The sequence below is a fragment of the Pseudophryne corroboree genome, chromosome 4, assembly GCF_028390025.1.
Source record: "Pseudophryne corroboree isolate aPseCor3 chromosome 4, aPseCor3.hap2, whole genome shotgun sequence".
Classification (NCBI taxonomy): Eukaryota; Metazoa; Chordata; class Amphibia; order Anura; family Myobatrachidae; genus Pseudophryne; species Pseudophryne corroboree.
The window spans coordinates 852,128,384-852,148,438 of record NC_086447.1 but is presented as its reverse complement, the minus strand read 5'-3'; the positions used below and the strand labels follow the sequence as shown (position 1 = coordinate 852,148,438).

The 20,055-nt window shown below is 45.2% G+C and overlaps 1 long non-coding RNA gene across 1 annotated transcript in view; it reads left to right on the top strand.

Moving 5' to 3' along the window:
* The window catches only part of LOC134911835 (uncharacterized), a 143,970-nt gene that overhangs the window by 107,397 nt on the left and 16,518 nt on the right, over positions 1-20,055 (top strand). Inside the window, exon 2 of the long non-coding RNA XR_010176883.1 lies at positions 3,431-3,556. This is a non-coding gene — a long non-coding RNA (uncharacterized LOC134911835). The remainder of the gene's footprint in view (positions 1-3,430; positions 3,557-20,055) is intronic.

Genomic DNA, 20,055 nt, shown 5'->3' with positions numbered 1-20,055 from the left:
GTGGAGGTATTTCACCAGAAATGCGGACAACAGGTGTCAAGCCGTGTGTTCCCTTTGTCAAGCTGTAATAAGTAGGGGTAAGGACGTTAACCACCTCGGAACATCCTCCCTTATACGTCACCTGCAGCGCATTCATAATAAGTCAGTGACAAGTTCAAAAACTTTGGGTGACAGCGGAAGCAGTCCACTGACCAGTAAATCCCTTCCTCTTGTAACCAAGCTCACGCAAACCACCCCACCAACTCCCTCAGTGTCAATTTCCTCCTTCCCCAGGAATGCCAATAGTCCTGCAGGCCATGTCACTGGCAAGTCTGACGAGTCCTCTCCTGCCTGGGATTCCTCCGATGCATCCTTGCGTGTAACGCCTACTGCTGCTGGCGCTGCTGTTGTTGCCGCTGGGAGTCGATGGTCATCCCAGAGGGGAAGTCGTAAGTCCACTTGTACTACTTCCAGTAAGCAATTGACTGTTCAACAGTCCTTTGCGAGGAAGATGAAATATCACAGCAGTCATCCTACTGCAAAGCGGATAACTGAGGCCTTGACAACTATGTTGGTGTTAGACGTGCGTCCGGTATCCGCCGTTAGTTCACAGGGAACTAGACAATTTATTGAGGCAGTGTGCCCCCGTTACCAAATACCATCTAGGTTCCACTTCTCTAGGCAGGCGATACCGAGAATGTACACGGACGTCAGAAAAAGACTCACCAGTGTCCTAAAAAATGCAGTTGTACCCAATGTCCACTTAACCACGGACATGTGGACAAGTGGAGCAGGGCAGGGTCAGGACTATATGACTGTGACAGCCCACTGGGTAGATGTATGGACTCCCGCCGCAAGAACAGCAGCGGCGGCACCAGTAGCAGCATCTCGCAAACGCCAACTCTTTCCTAGGCAGGCTACGCTTTGTATCACCGCTTTCCAGAATACGCACACAGCTGAAAACCTCTTACGGCAACTGAGGAAGATCATCGCGGAATGGCTTACCCCAATTGGACTCTCCTGTGGATTTGTGGCATCGGACAACGCCAGCAATATTGTGTGTGCATTAAATATGGGCAAATTCCAGCACGTCCCATGTTTTGCACATACCTTGAATTTGGTGGTGCAGAATTTTTTAAAAAACGACAGGGGCGTGCAAGAGATGCTGTCGGTGGCCAGAAGAATTGCGGGACACTTTCGGCGTACAGGCACCACGTACAGAAGACTGGAGCACCACCAAAAACTACTGAACCTGCCCTGCCATCATCTGAAGCAAGAAGTGGTAACGAGGTGGAATTCAACCCTCTATATGCTTCAGAGGTTGGAGGAGCAGCAAAAGGCCATTCAAGCCTATACAATTGAGCACGATATAGTAGGTGGAATGCACCTGTCTCAAGCGCAGTGGAGAATGATTTCAACGTTGTGCAAGGTTCTGATGCCCTTTGAACTTGCCACACGTGAAGTCAGTTCAGACACTGCCAGCCTGAGTCAGGTCATTCCCCTCATCAGGCTTTTGCAGAAGAAGCTGGAGACATTGAAGGAGGAGCTAACACGGAGCGATTCCGCTAGGCATGTGGGACTTGTGGATGGAGCCCTTAATTCGCTTAACAAGGATTCACGGGTGGTCAATCTGTTGAAATCAGAGCACTACATTTTGTCCACCGTGCTCGATCCTAGATTTAAAGCCTACCTTGAATCTCTCTTTCCGGCAGACACAAGTCTGCTGGGGTTGAAAGACCTGCTGGTGACAAAATTGTCAAGTCAAGCGGAACGCGACCTGTCAACATCTCCTCCTTCACATTCTCCCGCAACTGGGGGTGCGAGGAAAAGGCTCAGAATTCCGAGCCCACCCGCTGGCGGTGATGCAGGGCAGTCTGGAGCGACTGCTGATGCTGACATCTGGTCCGGACTGAAGGACCTGACAACGATTACGGACATGTCGTCTACTGTCACTGCATATGATTCTCTCAACATTGATAGAATGGTGGAGGATTATATGAGTGACCGCATCCAAGTAGGCACGTCACACAGTCCGTACTTATACTGGCAGGAAAAAGAGGCAATTTGGAGGCCCTTGCACAAACTGGCTTTATTCTACCTAAGTTGCCCTCCCACAAGTGTGTACTCCGAAAGAGTGTTTAGTGCCGCCGCTCACCTTGTCAGCAATCGGCGTACGAGGTTACATCCAGAAAATGTGGAGAAGATGATGTTCATTAAAATGAATTATAATCAATTCCTCCGCGGAGACATTGACCAGCAGCAATTGCCTCCACAAAGTACACAGGGAGCTGAGATGGTGGATTCCAGTGGGGACGAATTGATAATCTGTGAGGAGGGGGATGTACACGGTGATATATCGGAGGGTGATGATGAGGTGGACATCTTGCCTCTGTAGAGCCAGTTTGTGCAAGGAGAGATTAATTGCTTCTTTTTTGGGGGGTCCAAACCAACCCGTCATATCAGTCACAGTCGTGTGGCAGACCCTGTCACTGAAATGATGGGTTGGTTAAAGTGTGCATGTCCTGTTTTGTTTATACAACATAAGGGTGGGTGGGAGGGCCCAAGGACAATTCCATCTTGCACCTCTTTTTTCTTTTCTTTTTCTTTGCATCATGTGCTGATTGGGGAGGGTTTTTTGGAAGGGACATCCTGCGTGACACTGCAGTGCCACTCCTAAATGGGCCCGGTGTTTGTGTCGGCCACTAGGGTCGCTAATCTTACTCACACAGTCAGCTACCTCATTGGGCCTCTTTTTTTCTTTGCGTCATGTGCTGTTTGGGGAGGGTTTTTTGGAAGGGACATCCTGCGTGACACTGCAGTGCCACTCCTAGATGGGCCCGGTGTTTGTGTCGGCCACTAGGGTCGCTAATCTTACTCACACAGCTACCTCATTGCGCCTCTTTTTTTCTTTGCGTCATGTGCTGTTTGGGGAGGGTTTTTTGGAAGGGACATCCTGCGTGACACTGCAGTGCCACTCCTAGATGGGCCCGGTGTTTGTGTCGGCCACTAGGGTCGCTTATCTTACTCACACAGCGACCTCGGTGCAAATTTTAGGACTAAAAATAATATTGTGAGGTGTGAGGTATTCAGAATAGACTGAAAATGAGTGTAAATTATGGTTTTTGAGGTTAATAATACTTTGGGATCAAAATGACCCCCAAATTCTATGATTTAAGCTGTTTTTTAGTGTTTTTTGAAAAAAACACCCGAATCCAAAACACACCCGAATCCGACAAAAAAAATTCGGTGAGGTTTTGCCAAAACGCGTTCGAACCCAAAACACGGCCGCGGAACCGAACCCAAAACCAAAACACAAAACCCGAAAAATTTCAGGCGCTCATCTCTACTTTTTTGATGAATTATAATATAGAATAAGACATAATGTCTTGGAAATTTCTGTCACGGAGTGCTGATTATTGGTCCCATTGATGATCCTCTGTTTTGTTTACAGCATCACCGTGGTTACCAGCCAGGGACCCGTTTTGTCACTTCCGCAGGAAGTGACATACCCGGAAGTGAGGGAGGCGGAGCCAGGTATGCTGGGACAGCGGTGATGTGCAGTGGGAAGTCTCCTTGGGTGAGTCTGTCTATATATTTCACTTTCTGCACTGTTTGTTCATCCTGATGAATGGGATTTGTTCCCCGAAACGTTGATGTGATGTGATGATTTGAATACACACCTGTTTGCTTTTCAACAAATCTCTGAGTGCCGCCTCTTTTTTGATCTATGTATATATGTATATATATATATATTTATTTGATGTGATATAAGTAACAAGCATCCACAAGCGCAGTAATTATCTATTTATTCCCTATATGAAGGCAGCGGCAGCCAGGCCAGTATTTCAAGTATTGCCAGTGCTGTTTTTGTAGAAAAATAGGTTCAGGAACTTCCGTCATTGGAGAGTGGCAGGCGGAGCAGTTGGTAATGTGGGAGGAGCTACAGTGGGGGACCTTTGCAAGAACAAAGATTTTGTGCGTGCCTTAAAAAGGGGTGTGGCTTTGTTGTAAGGGGTGTGGCTTTGCTGCAAAGGGCATGGCCTTGCAGGAAAAGATTACCTTATACCCCAGTTTTTCAACCCACATGCCCAAGCATTGCCTACCACAGAAAACAAAATCCTGGATTGATGCCCCTTAAATTATTTGTCATTTTTCCTCCTTATAGTAATGCCCATTATACATTATGCCACACACCGTAATGCCCATAACACAATATGCCACATACTGTAATGCCTATTATACAATATGCCACACTGTAATGATGGTTACACATTATGCCACACACCATAATGCCTATTACACAATATGCCACATACTGTAATGCCTATTATACAATATGCCACACTGTAATGATGGTTACACATTATGCCACACACCATAATGCCTATTACACGTTATGCCACACACCGTAATGCCTATTACACGTTATGCCACACACCATAATGTCTATTACACATTATGCCATACAATATAATGTCTATTACACGTTATGCTACACACCGTAACACCCATTATGCGTTATGCCACAATAATGCCTATTATATATTATGCCACACACAGTTATGGCCCTGACACCATTTTATGCCCCACACACAATAATGCCCTTTACAAATTATGCCCCACAGTAAGGCTTCTAATTACTTTTAAATTACATGCCTGTTGTCAGGGGTCTCATGCTCGTTGCCAACGGTTTCATGCACGTTGTCAGGGTTTCCATCTCTAGGTTCCATGCTTGTTTCCAGGAGTTTCATGAGCATTGCCAAGTGTTTCATGCATGTTGCCAAGGGTCTCCTGTGCGTTGCCAGGGGTTTCATGTGCGTTGCCAGGGGTTTCATGTGTGCTGTCAGTGGTCACGCGCTCGTTGTCAAAGGTCAAATGTTACCTCTGGCGTCTGTTTCCTCCTCAGCAGCAGCCATTGTTGGTGGTTTTTTTGACGCTGCTATAGACGGAAGTGCTTCCGCAGCCCTCAACGCATCTCAATCCACTATGGGGGTTGCGGAGGCTGCGGAGGACTAGCGATATACCTGCTGATGCCTGCATTCACCCTCCCAAACTTTAATGGGGCAGCGGCAAGGACATTCCGGAACGCTGTTCCAGGTGACGTCATTTTGAAGAACACCTTCAGGAGTGGCATTACAGACGAAAAATAGCCCTGAGTATTGCTACAGGGTGCTGGATGCATTGTGAAAGTATGTACAGTGCCTTACTAAAGTATTCATTCCCCCTTTGCATTTTTCAGGTTTTGTTACCTCACAACCTGGAATTAAAATGGATTGTTTGAAGGTTTGCATCATTTCATTCACAGAACATGCCTACAACTTTGAAGATTTTTTATTTATTTATTGTGAAGCAAACAACAAATAGGACAAAATGACAGAAAATGTCAGCGTGCCTAACTATTCACGCCCCCTAAAGTCAGTACTTTGTATAGCCACCTTTTGTGGCAATTACAGCTGCAAATCGCATTGGATAAGTCTCTTTGAGCTTGCCACATCTTCACACTGGGATTTTTGCCCATTCCTCATGGCAAAACTGCTCCAGCTCCTTTGTGTTGAATGGTTTCCGCTTGTCAACAGCAATCTTCAAGTCTGACCACAGATTCTCAGTTGGATTGAGATCTGGGCTTTGACTAGGCCATTTCAACACATTTAAATGTTTCCCCTTAAACCACTCAATTGTTGCTTTAGCAGTATGCTTCGGGTCATTGACCTGCTGGAAGGTGAACCTCCCTCACAGTCTCAAATCACAGGCAGACTGAAACAGGTTTTGCTCAAGAATATCTCTGTATTTAGCACCATCCATCTTTCCCTCGACTCGAAACAGTTCACCAGTCCCTGCTGCTGAAAAACATCCCCACAGCATGATGCTGCCACCACCATGTTTCACTGTGGTGTTCTTGGGATGATGGATGTGTTGGGTTTGCGCCAGACATAGCGTTTTCCTTAGTGGCCGAAAAGTTAAATTTTAGTCTCATCTGACCAGAGCACCTTCCTCCATATATTTGGAGAGTTGTCCACATGCCTTTTGGCAAACTCAAAATGTGCCTTCTTATTTTTAACACTAAGTATTGGCTTTTTTTCTGGCCACTCTTCATAAAGCCCAGCTCGGTGGAGTGTACGGCTTATTGTGGTCAAATGCGCAGATACACCAGTCTCTGCTGTGGAACTCTGCAGCTCCTTCAGGGTTACCTTTGGTCTCTGTGCTGCCTTTCTGATTAATGCCCTTCTTGCCTGCTCTGTGAGTTTTGGTGGCCGGCCCTCTCTTAGCAGGTTTGTTGTGGTACCATGTTCTTTCCATTTGAAGATGATGGATTTAATAGTGCTCCGGGGGACCATCAAGGATTTGGATATTTTTTTTTATAACCCAACCCTGACTTGTACTTCTCAACAACTTTGTCCCTGACTTGTTTGTAGAGCTCCTTGGTCTTCATGGTGTGATGCCTCTTTCTTAATGGTGTTGCAGCCTCTGGGACCCTTCAGAAAAGGTGTGTTTATACTGACAGATCATGTGACACTTAGATTGCACACAGGTGTACTTCATTTTAATAAATATGCACATGCCAATTTTACATTTTGTATTTATAAAAATTATTTTTTATATAAAATTTTCTCATTTCACTTAACCAACTTAGACTATTTTGTGCAGATCCATCACATAAAATTCAGATTAAAAAAATAAATAAATGACAGGTTGTGAATGTAAAAAATAGGTAAAAAGCCAAGGGGGGTGTGTGTGTGTGTGTGTGTGTGTGGGGGGGGGGTGTTGAACAATTTAGCATGGCACTGTGTGTGTGTGTATATATATATATATATATATATATATATATATATACATACCAAAAGAAACAGATGGGGGTACAAGCGACCAATGGTGTCTCTAATAAAGTAATGTACCCAGTATAAAAGTATAAAAACAATTTATTAACAATAGTCTAATATTCTTTAGGGACTAGTTTTTTTTAAGTGCCATCCTGTCTGCCACTGCAGTGCCACTCCTAGTTGGGCCAGGTGTTTATGCCGCACATTTGGGTCGCTTAGCTTAGTCATACAACTACCTCGGTGCAACTTTTAGGCCTAAAAACAATATTGTGAGGTGTGAGGTGTTCAGAATAGACTGGAAACGGGTGGATATGAATGTTATTGAGGTTATTAATACTGTAGGATCAAAATTACCCCCAAATTTTGTGATTTTAGCTATTTTTTTTTTTTTTTAAATAATCCAGAACCAAAACACGAAAAGGGTGGTTTTGGCAAAACCAATCCAGATCGAAAAAACATGAAAAGTGCCCGCTGCACATCTCTAGTTTGAACACACCTCACCCACATCTAATCTCTCTGCACATGTTACATCTGCCCCCCCTGAAGTGTAACATGGTTTTGCCCAATTTCTTACATTTTTGGTTAGCTAAGAACTCTGAATAACTCCCTTAGCATATATATTTCACCCTTCTCCTGCCGCACTATCCATCCACAAATTATTATTAACCACTTAACTGACTATTTTTTTTCTCCAAAAACCGCTCAGAAATTGTCGGAGTGAATTAGGTGAAGAACATGAATTTAACCATATCCAAAATGATTATAGTTAAAAAAAAAAGAAGAAAAAAATAGATTTTTTTAAAAATATATTTTTTTTCAAAAAATCTGAACATCAATCTTGGGGGTCATTCCAAGTTGTTCGCTCATTGCCGATTTTCGCAACGGAGCGATTAAGGCAAAAATTTGCATGCGCATGGTACGTAGTGCGCATGCGGTTAGTATTTTAGCACAAAACTTAGTAGATTTACTCACGCCCGAACAAAGAATTTTCATCGTTGAAGTGATCGGAGTGTGATTGACAGGAAGTGGGTGTTTCTGGGCGGAAACTGGCCGTTTTCTGGGAGTGTGCGGAAAAACGCAGGCGTGTCAGGAAAAAACGCGGGAGTGTCTGGAGAAACGGGGGAGTGGCTGGCCAAACGCAGGGCGTGTTTGTGACGTCAAACCAGGAACGAAACGGACTGAGCTGATCGCAATCTGTGAGTAGGTCTGGAGCTACTCAGAAACTGCTAAGAAATTTCTATTCGCAATTCTGCTAATCTTTCGTTCGCAATACTGCTAAGCTAAGATACACTCCCAGAGGGCGGCGGCCTAGCGTGTGCAATGCTGCTAAAAGCAGCTAGCGAGCGAACAACTCGGCATGACCTCCATTGTGACCATCGGAAAATCGGTAACATTGCAACTTTAGTTTTTAGAGCCCGGACAGCTGACAGGTACACAGGGGGGTCTTGGGGGCGATGAGTTACACTTACCTGCGGCTGCTATTGTCTGCAGCCGCTGGGGGATCCTGCCGTGCTGACCAATCAGTAATGATTGGCAGCACAGCAATCAGTAGGGGAGAGTGCAGGGAGGCAGAGGGACCTTCCGGTCCCTCTGACAGCAGCAGCGGAGGGAAGTTTCCCTTCCCTGCCGCTGCTAAGACAGTTTATCTGACTGATCACATCCTGTGCGATCAGGTCAGATAAAGCACTTGCAGGCATAGTCGCATCTGATGCAACCCTGCCAGGCAAGTGGTTAATAATAATAAAAGTATATGTCTTTATGTTATACCAGGCAATGGCCTTTCAGCAAACCACACAATTTAGGAATTTACTCACATTAAAAAAGAGAGAGAGAGAGAGAGAGAGAGAGAGAGAGAGAGAGAGAGGGAGAGAGGTTCTTCTTTACCTCTCCTCTTATCTTGTGGGGAACAGTGAGATTTATAAAATGGGTATGAAATAGTTACTACAGTACATATTGCACAACAGCTATATATCTATTGCTTTTATTTGGCATCAATACTGCTGTGCTGAATAGACAAAGGAACATTCTGAATTTATGTGCAGAAAAGTCTAAATCAAGTAGAAATAGAATGATAGATATACTGTTTCATACCCATCAGAACCTTTTATGGCTGCTTCCGAGATGGGATCTGTCATTACCTAAAGACACGGAACACTCTATCATACTGGAGTTCTGTCCAAATGACATCATGTTGTTTATTGGAATTTTCAAATAAATGTGTCTGCAGTTTATTGAGTATTACAAGAAATATTTTATATTGTTTAAAGTACTCGATGCAGCAGCAGGAATAACTTGCTGAATATTCTTCCTACCCTTGGAAATAAAAATAAAAGACTGGAATCCTGGAAAATGTTTAAAATTTCATACTATGTATGCCAAAATAATAGTTATTTAATTAGAAATATAGCCCTTAAAGGGGCTAATTCTGGGTCGGACGGAACTCTTTGCACAGAAGGGAATAGCGAGTTTAGCATACAGTACATGGGCTGATGTGAATTTACACATTTTTGCATTTTCCCATCCTATTCTGAGTTGGATGAATATTTGGCAGTTCTGTTTTACTCTGAAATGGCATTTTGAGGAGGAAACTGGGTGCAGACAACATGAAAGCACAAAACTGTTTACACAATCATATATGCTTTTTTAATAAATTTAATATACTATTTTGATAATCTATTGGTATTTTGCCTTTTGTATGTGGATAGTGCAGGGCCGGCTCTACCATTAGGCAGCTTTAGGCGGCTGCCTAGGGGCGCCAGCTACTGAAGGGCGCCACTGAATTCATCTAGAAAAAAATAAGGATATCTCTGTATGTGGCCTCCTCCTTTTACGCTGCGCTGGCTGCTGCGGGTCTAATCAGGTGAAGCCCCCGCTTTCAGGCTGTACCACTAATAGGTGTATTCAACTGAAGTCGGAACTCCCGTCCAGTTGGAAGGATATCAGTTTCCGACTTTTTTTTTGGTCGAATCAGGATTCGACCTATTCAATGGGTCTGCCATTTTTCCGACTTGTCGGAAAACATGAGGATCGGCAGATTAGCCGCAAATCCACATGTTTTGTCGAACTAGCGGCCAATTCCGACAGTTTTTTGGACCGTTTTCGCCAATGCTGATCCGACTTAAAAAAAAGTCAGATCAGCATTGTCGGAAACCGGCAAAACCTGTTGGAATTGCCTGCTGATTGAATACTGCACTGTCGGATCCTCTCCATAAGATCTGACATGCATTGAATAGACCCCATAGTGTCTCAGTGCTTCTTCCGTGCTGACACCATCACCGCACGTCACGTGTAACATCAAGTCATGTAAAGGCACATAGGAGCGGGATGTAACTATGGTTCCAGAGGGGCGCCCCGCGGCCGCTCCTCATAGCCCTGATGCACCTCCTCTAGGCCCGTGGATTGTGGCTCTGCAGCAGCATGCAACACCTGACTACATGTCGGTAGTCGCTGTAATGTCTATCTGCCACCTGTAAGAGCAGCCATGTCAATTACAAGAGAAAACAAGAAAGCAACTTTTAGGTAAGTAACCCATGGGGGTTTCTGTTGGACCACAGACAGTACAGATCTTACAACCCAATGGATGGTTTGCACTTGTAAACAGCATAATAGGGAAAACACAGGCACTGGGTCACAATACAGAACATATGGAGTTGGGGAGGGGTCAGTAATGAACTTACAGATGGGGAATGGAACACAATGATGAGCGTACAGTATAGCGGCACTCAGCAAAAGTATGACATTTTCCTCAGTGTCCTATACAATTCCTAACTGCCCAGCTAGATTGTATACAGTAAACAGGCAGAAAGGATGGTCGTCACTCAAGGTTTTGAAGTGAAAGTACATTGTGAACAAAGTCACAAAATTTAGTGATTTTGTTAACAATATACTTTTTCAGATTAAAAGTCGTTGGGGGTAATTCCAAGTTGATCGCAGCAGGGTTTTTTTTAGCAGTTGGGCAAAACCATGTGCACTGCAGGGGAGGCAGATATAACATTTGCAGAGAGAGTTAGATTTGGGTGGGTTATTTTGTTTCTGTGCAGGGTAAATACTAGCTGCTTTATTTTTACACTGCAATTTAGATTGCAGATTGAACTCACCCCACCCAAATCTATCTCTCTCTGCACATGTTATATCTGCCTCCCCTGCAGTGCACATGGTTTTGACCAACTGCAAAAAAATTTCCTGCTGTGATCAACTTGGAATTACCCCCATTGAGTGTTGTCCCTTTTCTCTGTATATGTATAATGATGCAATTCACCCCAGCCCACCTAGTGGCCATCTGCATCTCCCCTCCGAGAGGTGTTGGTGTTGGGGTTTGCAGGTTAGGGGGCATTAGGCTGAAGCTTTGCCTAGGGTGCAAAGATATCTTGCACCGGCCTTGGGATAGGGCTGTCTTAACAGCATTACATATTTACATAGTTACATAGTAGTTACATAGTTAGTGAGGTTGAAAAGAGGAAGAATGCCCATCGGGTTCAACCTGTATCCATGTTATTCAAGGCCATGGGCAAAGAAATGCACTGGGGCCCCTATACACTTGTGATGAGCACCGGAAATTTTTTGTGTTTTGTGTTTTGGTTTTGGGTTCGGTTCCGCGGCCGTGTTTTGGGTTCGAACGCGTTTTGGCAAAACCTCACCGAATTTTTTTTGTCGGATTCGGGTGTGTTTTGGATTCGGGTGTTTTTTTTCAAAAAACCCTAAAAAACAGCTTAAATCATAGAATTTGGGGGTCATTTTGATCCCAAAGTATTATTAACCTCAATAACCATAATTTCCACTCATTTTCAGTCTATTCTGAACACCTCACACCTCACAATATTATTTTTAGTCCTAAAATTTGCACCGAGGTCGCTGGATGGCTAAGCTAAGCGACCCAAGTGGCCGACACAAACACCTGGCCCATCTAGGAGTGGCACTGCAGTGTCACGCAGGATGGCCCTTCCAAAAAACACTCCCCAAACAGCACATGACGCAAAGAAAAAAAGAGGCGCAATGAGGTAGCTGTGTGAGTAAGCTAAGCGACCCTAGTGGCCGACACAAACACCTGGCCCATCTAGGAGTGGCACTGCAGTGTCACGCAGAATGGCCCTTCCAAAAAACACTCCCCAAACAGCACATGACGCAAAGAAAAAAAGAGGCGCAATGAGGTAGCTGTGTGAGTAAGCTAAGCGACCCTAGTGGCCGACACAAACACCTGGCCCATCTAGGAGTGGCACTGCAGTGTCACGCAGGATGGCCCTTCCAAAAAACACTCAACAAACAGCACATGACGCAAAGAAAAAAAGAGGCGCAATGAGGTAGCTGTGTGAGTAAGCTCAGCGACCCTAGTGGCCGACACAAACACCTGGCCCATCTAGGAGTGGCACTGCAGTGTCACGCAGGATGGCCCTTCCAAAAAACACTCCCCAAACAGCACATGACGCAAAGAAAAAAAGAGGCGCAATGAGGTAGCTGTGTGAGTAAGCTAAGCGACCCTAGTGGCCGACACAAACACCTGGCCCATCTAGGAGTGGCACTGCAGTGTCACGCAGGATGGCCCTTCCAAAAAACACTCCCCAAACAGCACATGACGCAAAGAAAAAAAGAGGCGCAATGAGGTAGCTGTGTGAGTAAGCTAAGCGACCCTAGTGGCCGACACAAACACCTGGCCCATCTAGGAGTGGCACTGCAGTGTCACGCAGGATGGCCCTTCCAAAAAACATTCCACAAACAGCACATGACGCAAAGAAAAATTAAAGAAAAAAGAGGTGCAAGATGGAATTGTCCTTGGGCCCTCCCACCCACCCTTATGTTGTATAAACAGGACATGCACACTTTAACCAACCCATCATTTCAGTGACAGGGTCTGCCACACGACTGTGACTGAAATGACGGGTTGGTTTGGACCCCCAGCAAAAAAGAAGCAATTAATCTCTCCTTGCACAAACTGGCTCTACAGAGGCAAGATGTCCACCTCATCATCATCCTCCGATATATCACCGTGTACATCCCCCTCCTCACAGATTATCAATTCGTCCCCACTGGAATCCACCATCTCAGCTCCCTGTGTACTTTGTGGAGGCAATTGCTGCTGGTCAATGTCTCCACGGAGGAATTGATTATAATTCATTTTAATGAACATCATCTTCTCCACATTTTCTGGATGTAACCTCGTACGCCGATTGCTGACAAGGTGAGCGGCGGCACTAAACACTCTTTCGGAGTACACACTTGTGGGAGGGCAACTTAGGTAGAATAAAGCCAGTTTGTGCAAGGGCCTCCAAATTGCCTCTTTTTCCTGCCAGTATAAGTACGGACTGTCTGACGTGCCTACTTGGATGCGGTCACTCATATAATCCTCCACCATTCTTTCAATGGGGAGAGAATCATATGCAGTGACAGTAGACGACATGTCCGTAATCGTTGTCAGGTCCTTCAGTCCGGACCAGATGTCAGCATCAGCAGTCGCTCCAGACTGCCCTGCATCACCGCCAGTGGGTGGGCTCGGAATTCTGAGCCTTTTCCTCGCACCCCCAGTTGCGGGAGAATGTGAAGGAGGAGATGTTGACAGGTCGCGTTCCGCTTGACTTGACAATTTTGTCACCAGCAGTTCTTTGAACCCCAGCAGACTTGTGTCTGCCGGAAAGAGAGATCCAAGGTAGGTTTTAAATCTAGGATCGAGCACGGTGGCCAAAATGTAGTGCTCTGATTTCAACAGATTGACCACCCGTGAATCCTTGTTAAGCGAATTAAGGGCTCCATCCACAAGTCCCACATGCCTAGCGGAATCGCTCTGTGTTAGCTCCTCCTTCAATGTCTCCAGCTTCTTCTGCAAAAGCCTGATGAGGGGAATGACCTGACTCAGGCTGGCAGTGTCTGATCTGACTTCACGTGTGGCAAGTTCAAAAGGTTGCAGAACCTTGCACAACGTTGAAATCATTCTCCACTGCGCTTGAGACAGGTGCATTCCACCTCCTATATCATGCTCAGTTGTATAGGCTTGAATGGCCTTTTGCTGCTCCTCCAACCTCTGAAGCATATAGAGGGTTGAATTTCACCTCGTTACCACTTCTTGCTTCAGATGATGGCAGGGCAGGTTCAGGCGTTTTTGGTGGTGCTCCAGTCTTCTGTACGTGGTGCCTGTACGCCGAAAGTGTCCCGCAATTCTTCTGGCCACCGACAGCATCTCTTGCACGCCCCTGTCGTTTTTTAAAAAATTCTGCACCACCAAATTCAAGGTATGTGCAAAACATGGGACGTGCTGGAATTTGCCCGGATTTAATGCACACACAATATTGCTGGCGTTGTCCGATGCCACAAATCCACAGGAGAGTCCAATTGGGGTAAGCCATTCTGCGATGATCTTCCTCAGTTGCCGTAAGAGGTTTTTAGCTGTGTGCGTATTCTGGAAAGCGGTGATACAAAGCGTAGCCTGCCTAGGAAAGAGTTGGCGTTTGCGAGATGCTGCTACTGGTGCCGCCGCTGCTGTTCTTGCGGCCGGAGTCCATACATCTACCCAGTGGGCTATCACAGTCATATAGTCCTGAGCCTGCCCTGCTCCACTTGTCCACATGTCCGTGGTTAAGTGGACATTGGGTACAACTGCATTTTATAGGACACTGGTGAGTCTTTTTCTGAGGTCTGTGTACATTTTCGGTATCGCCTGCCTAGAGAAATGGAACCTAGATGGTATTTGGTACCGGGGACACAGTACCTCCAACAAGTCTCTAGTTGGCTCTGCAGTAATGATGGATACCGGAACCACGTTTCTCACCGCCCAGGATGCCAAGGCCTCAGTTATCCGCTTTGCAGCAGGATGACTGCTGTGATATTTCATCTTCCTCGCAAAGGACTGTTGGACAGTCAATTGCTTGGTGGAAGTAGTAAAAGTGGTCTTACGAGTACGACTTCCCCTCTGGGATGACCATCGACTCCCAGCAGCAACAACAGCAGCGCCAGCAGCAGTAGGCGTTACACGCAAGGATGCATCGGAGGAATCCCAGGCAGGAGAGGACTCGTCAGAATTGCCAGTGACATGGCCTGCAGGACTATTGGCATTCCTGGGGAAGGAGGAAATTGACACTGAGGGAGTTGGTGGGGTGGTTTGCGTGAGCTTGGTTACAAGAGGAAGGGATTTACTGGTCAGTGGACTGCTTTCGCTGTCGCCCAAAGTTTTTGAACTTGTCACTGACTTATGATGAATGCGCTGCAGGTGACGTATAAGGGAGGATGTTCCGAGGTGGTTAACGTCCTTACCCCTACTTATTACAGCTTGACAAAGGCAACACACGGCTTGAAAAATGTTGTCCGCATTTCTGTTGAAATACTTCCACACCGAAGAGCTGATTTTTTTGGTATTTTCACCAGGCATGTCAATGGCCCTATTCCTCCCACGGACAACAGGTGTCTCCCCGGGTGCCTGACTTAAACAAACCACCTCACCATCAGAATCCTCCTGGTCAATTTCCTCCCCAGCGCCAGCAACACCCATATCCTCCTCATCCTGGTGTACTTCAACACTGACATCTTCAATCTGACTATCAGGAACTGGACTGCGGGTGCTCCTTCCAGCACTTGCAGGGGGCGTGCAAATGGTGGAAGGCGCATGCTCTTCACGTCCAGTGTTGGGAAGGTCAGGCATCGCAAACAACACAATTGGACTCTCCTTGTGGATTTGTGATTTCGAAGAACGCAGTTCTTTGCTGTGCTTTTGCCAGCTTGAGTCTTTTCATTTTTCTAGCGAGAGGCTGAGTGCTTCCATCCTCATGTGAAGCTGAATCACTAGCCATGAACATAGGCCAAGGCCTCAGCCGTTCCTTTCCACTCCGTGTGGTAAATGGCATATTGGCAAGTTTACGCTTCTCCTCTGACAATTTTATTTTAGATTTTTGAGTCCTTTTTTTACTGATATTTGGTGTTTTGGATTTTACATGCTCTGTACTATGACATTGGGCATCGGCCTTGGCAGACGACGTTGCTGGCATTTCATCGTCTCGGCCATGACTAGTGGCAGCAGCTTCAGCACGAGGTGGAAGTCGATCTTGATCTTTCCCTATTTTTGGAACCTCAACATTTTTGTTCTCCATATTTTAATAGGCACAACTAAAAGGCACCTCAGGTAAACAATGGAGATGGATGGATACAAGTATACTTATGGATGGACGAGCGACTGCCGACACAGAGGTAGCTACAGCCGTGGACTACCGTACTGCGTCTGCTGCTAATATAGACTGGATGATAATGATATAAAAAATATATATATATATCACTACTGCAGCCGGACAGGTATATATTATATAATGACGGACCTGCTGGACACTGTCAGCACTGCAGACTCCTAAAAAAAGCTACTAGTATCAAGAAGATAGAAAAAAAAAACACCACAGGTAGGTGGTATACAATTATGGATGGACGAGCGACTGCCGACACAGAGGTAGCTACAGCCGTGGACTACCGTACTGCATCTGCTGCTAACATAGACTGGATGATAATGATATAAAAAATATATATCACTACTGCAGCCGGACAGGTATATATTATATAATGACGGACCTACTGGACACTGTCAGCTCAGCACTGCAGACTCCTAAAGTAAGCTACTAGTATCAAGAAGAAAGAAAAAAAAAACACCACGGGTAGGTGGTATACAATTATGGATGGATGAGCGACTGCCGACACAGAGGTAGCTACAGCCGTGGACTACCGTACTGCGTCTGCTGCTAATATAGACTGGATGATAATGAGATATAAAATATATATATATCACTACTGCAGCCGGACAGGTATATATTATATAATGACGGACCTGCTGGACACTGTCAGCACTGCAGACTCCTAAAGTAAGCTACTAGTATCAAGAAGATAGAAAAAAAAAAACACCACAGGTAGGTGGTATACAATTATGGATGGACGAGCGACTGCTGACACAGAGGTAGCTACAGCCGTGGACTACCATACTGCGTCTGCTGCTAATATAGACTGGATGATAATGATATAAAAAATATATATATATATATCACTACTGCAGCCGGACAGGTATATATTATATAATGACGGACCTGCTGGACACTGTCAGCTCAGCACTGCAGACTCCTAAAGTAAGCTACTAGTATCAAGAAGATAGAAAAAAAAAAACACCACGGGTAGGTGGTATACAATTATGGATGGACGAGCGACTGCCGACACAGAGGTAGCTACAGCCGTGGACTACCGTACTGTGTCTGCTGCTAATATAGACTGGATGATAATGAGATATAAAATATATATATATATCACTACTGCAGCCGGACAGGTATATATTATATAATGACGGACCTGCTGGACACTGTCAGCTCAGCACTGCAGACTCCTAAAGTAAGCTACTAGTAGTATCAAGAAGATAGAAAAAAAAAAAACACCACAGGTAGGTGGTATACAATTATGGATGGACGAGCGACTGCCAACACAGAGGTAGCTACAGCCGTGGACTACCGTACTGCGTCTGCTGCTAATATAGACTGGATGATAATGAGATATAAAATATATATATATCACTACTGCAGCCGGACAGGTATATATTATATAATGACGGACCTGCTGGACACTGTCAGCACTGCAGACTCCTAAAGTAAGCTACTAGTATCAAGAAGATAGAAAAAAAAAAAAACACCACAGGTAGGTGGTATACAATTATGGATGGACGAGCGACTGCCGACACAGAGGTAGCTACAGCCGTGGACTACCGTACTGCGTCTGCTACTAATATAGACTGGATGATAATGATATAAAAAATATATATATATCACTACTGCAGCCGGACAGGTATATATTATATAATGACGGACCTGCTGGACACTGTCAGCTCAGCACTGCAGACTCCTAAAGTAAGCTACTAGTATCAAGAAGATAGAAAAAAAAAAAAACACCACGGGTAGGTGGTATACAATTATGGATGGACGAGCGACTGCCGACACAGAGATAGCTACAGCCGTGGACTACCGTACTGCGTCTGCTGCTAATATAGACTGGATGATAATGATATAAAAAATATATATATATCACTACTGCAGCCGGACAGGTATATATTATATAATGACGGACCTGCTGGACACTGTCAGCTCAGCACTGCAGACTCCTAAAGTAAGCTACTAGTATCAAGAAGATAGAAAAAAAAAACACCACGGGTAGGTGGTATACAATTATGGATGGACGAGCGACTGCCGACACAGAGGTAGCTACAGCCGTGGACTACCGTACTGCGTCTGCTGCTAATATAGACTGGATGATAATGATATAAAAAATATATATATATATATCACTACTGCAGCCGGACAGGTATATATTATATAATGACGGACCTGCTGGATACTGTCAGCTCAGCACTGCAGACTCCTAAAGAAAGCTACTAGTATCAAGAAGATAGAAAAAAACACCACGGGTAGGTGGTATACAATTATGGATGGACGAGCGACTGCCGACACAGAGGTAGCTACAGCCGTGGACTACCGTACTGCGTCTGCTGCTAATATAGACTGGATGATAATGAGATATAAAATATATATATATCACTACTGCAGCCGGACAGGTATATATTATATAATGACGGACCTGCTGGACACTGTCAGCTCAGCACTGCAGACTCCTAAAGTAAGCTACTAGTATCAAGAAGATAGAAAGAAAAAAAAACACCACGGGTAGGTGGTATACAATTATGGATGGACGAGCGACTGCCGACACAGAGATAGCTACAGCCGTGGACTACCGTACTGCGTCTGCTGCTAATATAGACTGGATGATAATGATATAAAAAATATATATATATCACTACTGCAGCCGGACAGGTATATATTATATAATGACGGACCTGCTGGACACTGTCAGCTCAGCACTGCAGACTCCTAAAGTAAGCTACTAGTATCAAGAAGATAGAAAAAAAAAAAAACACCACGGGTAGGTGGTATACAATTATGGATGGACGAGCGACTGCCGACACAGAGGTAGCTACAGCCGTGGACTACCGTACTGCGTCTGCTGCAGTGCTAATATAGACTGGATGATAATGATATAAAAAATATATATATATCACTACTGCAGCCGGACAGGTATATATTATATAATGACGGACCTGCTGGACACTGTCAGCAGAATGCGTTTATAGAATAAAAACACCACACGACGAGTGTTTAACTTTTTCAGGCAGACAATCACAATATACTGGTGGTCAGTGGTCACTGGTCAGTCACACTGGCAGTGGCACTCTGGCAGCAAAAGTGTGCACTGTTAAAATATGTACTCCTGCTATAACTGCTCCCCAGTCTCCCCCACAATTAAGCTGTGTGAGCAGTTAGCACTCAGCACAGTCAGATATACAGTATTACATAGATGATGCAGCACACTGAGGCTGAGCACAGATATGGTATGTGACTGTGTCACACTGTGTATCGTTTTTTTTTTCAGGCAGAGAACGGATTAATTAAACTTGTGGTCACTGGTCACACTATCAGCAAGTAGTACTCCTAATATGCTCCCCAAAATTAGTAAATCAAGTGTCTCTACTACTCTCTAGTCTACTCTAAACGGAGAGGACGCCAGCCACGTCCTTTCCCTATCAATCTCAATGCACGTGTGAAAATGGCGGCGACGCGCGGCTCCTTATATAGAATCCGAGTCTCGCGATAGAATCCGAGCCTCGCGAGAATCCGACAGCGGGATGATGACGTTTGGGCGCGCTCGGGTTAACCGAGCAAGGCGGGAAGATCCGAGTCTGCCTCGGACCCGTGTAAAAAGCGTTGAAGTTCGGGGGGGTTCGGTTTCCGAGAAACCGAACCTGCTCATCACTACTATACACCCATTTATGGGAACCAATTTAAAACATCATAACTTGCCCCACCTGCAGCCTTGCACAGTCTCTCTATATGCTTTCATGCAGTGAATGGGTGTCAGCACTCTGATTGGTGGATAGCTCCAGCCAGCCACCAATCAGCATGCTGTCATTCATGGTCTGGCTTTAGGCTGGGAAGTCTAGATTTGTGGGGCCCCAGGCAGCTGCCAAGTGTGTCTATACATTAGATGGCCCTGCATGTGGGAGTGTCATGGAAGTGTCATGGGCATGTGCTATTCTGACTTCTGCATAAGGAAAAGGGAATCCTGTTTCATATGGATCCCTTGTACCTACAGTAGCATGGGGCTGGTGCATTGCCAACACTAATAAAAAAAAGTGGGTAGAGCATCAAGCATTGGTATAAGGTAGTAAATCACACTTCTGCTGCATCATAACAATGCAGCCACTTTTAGTCAACTT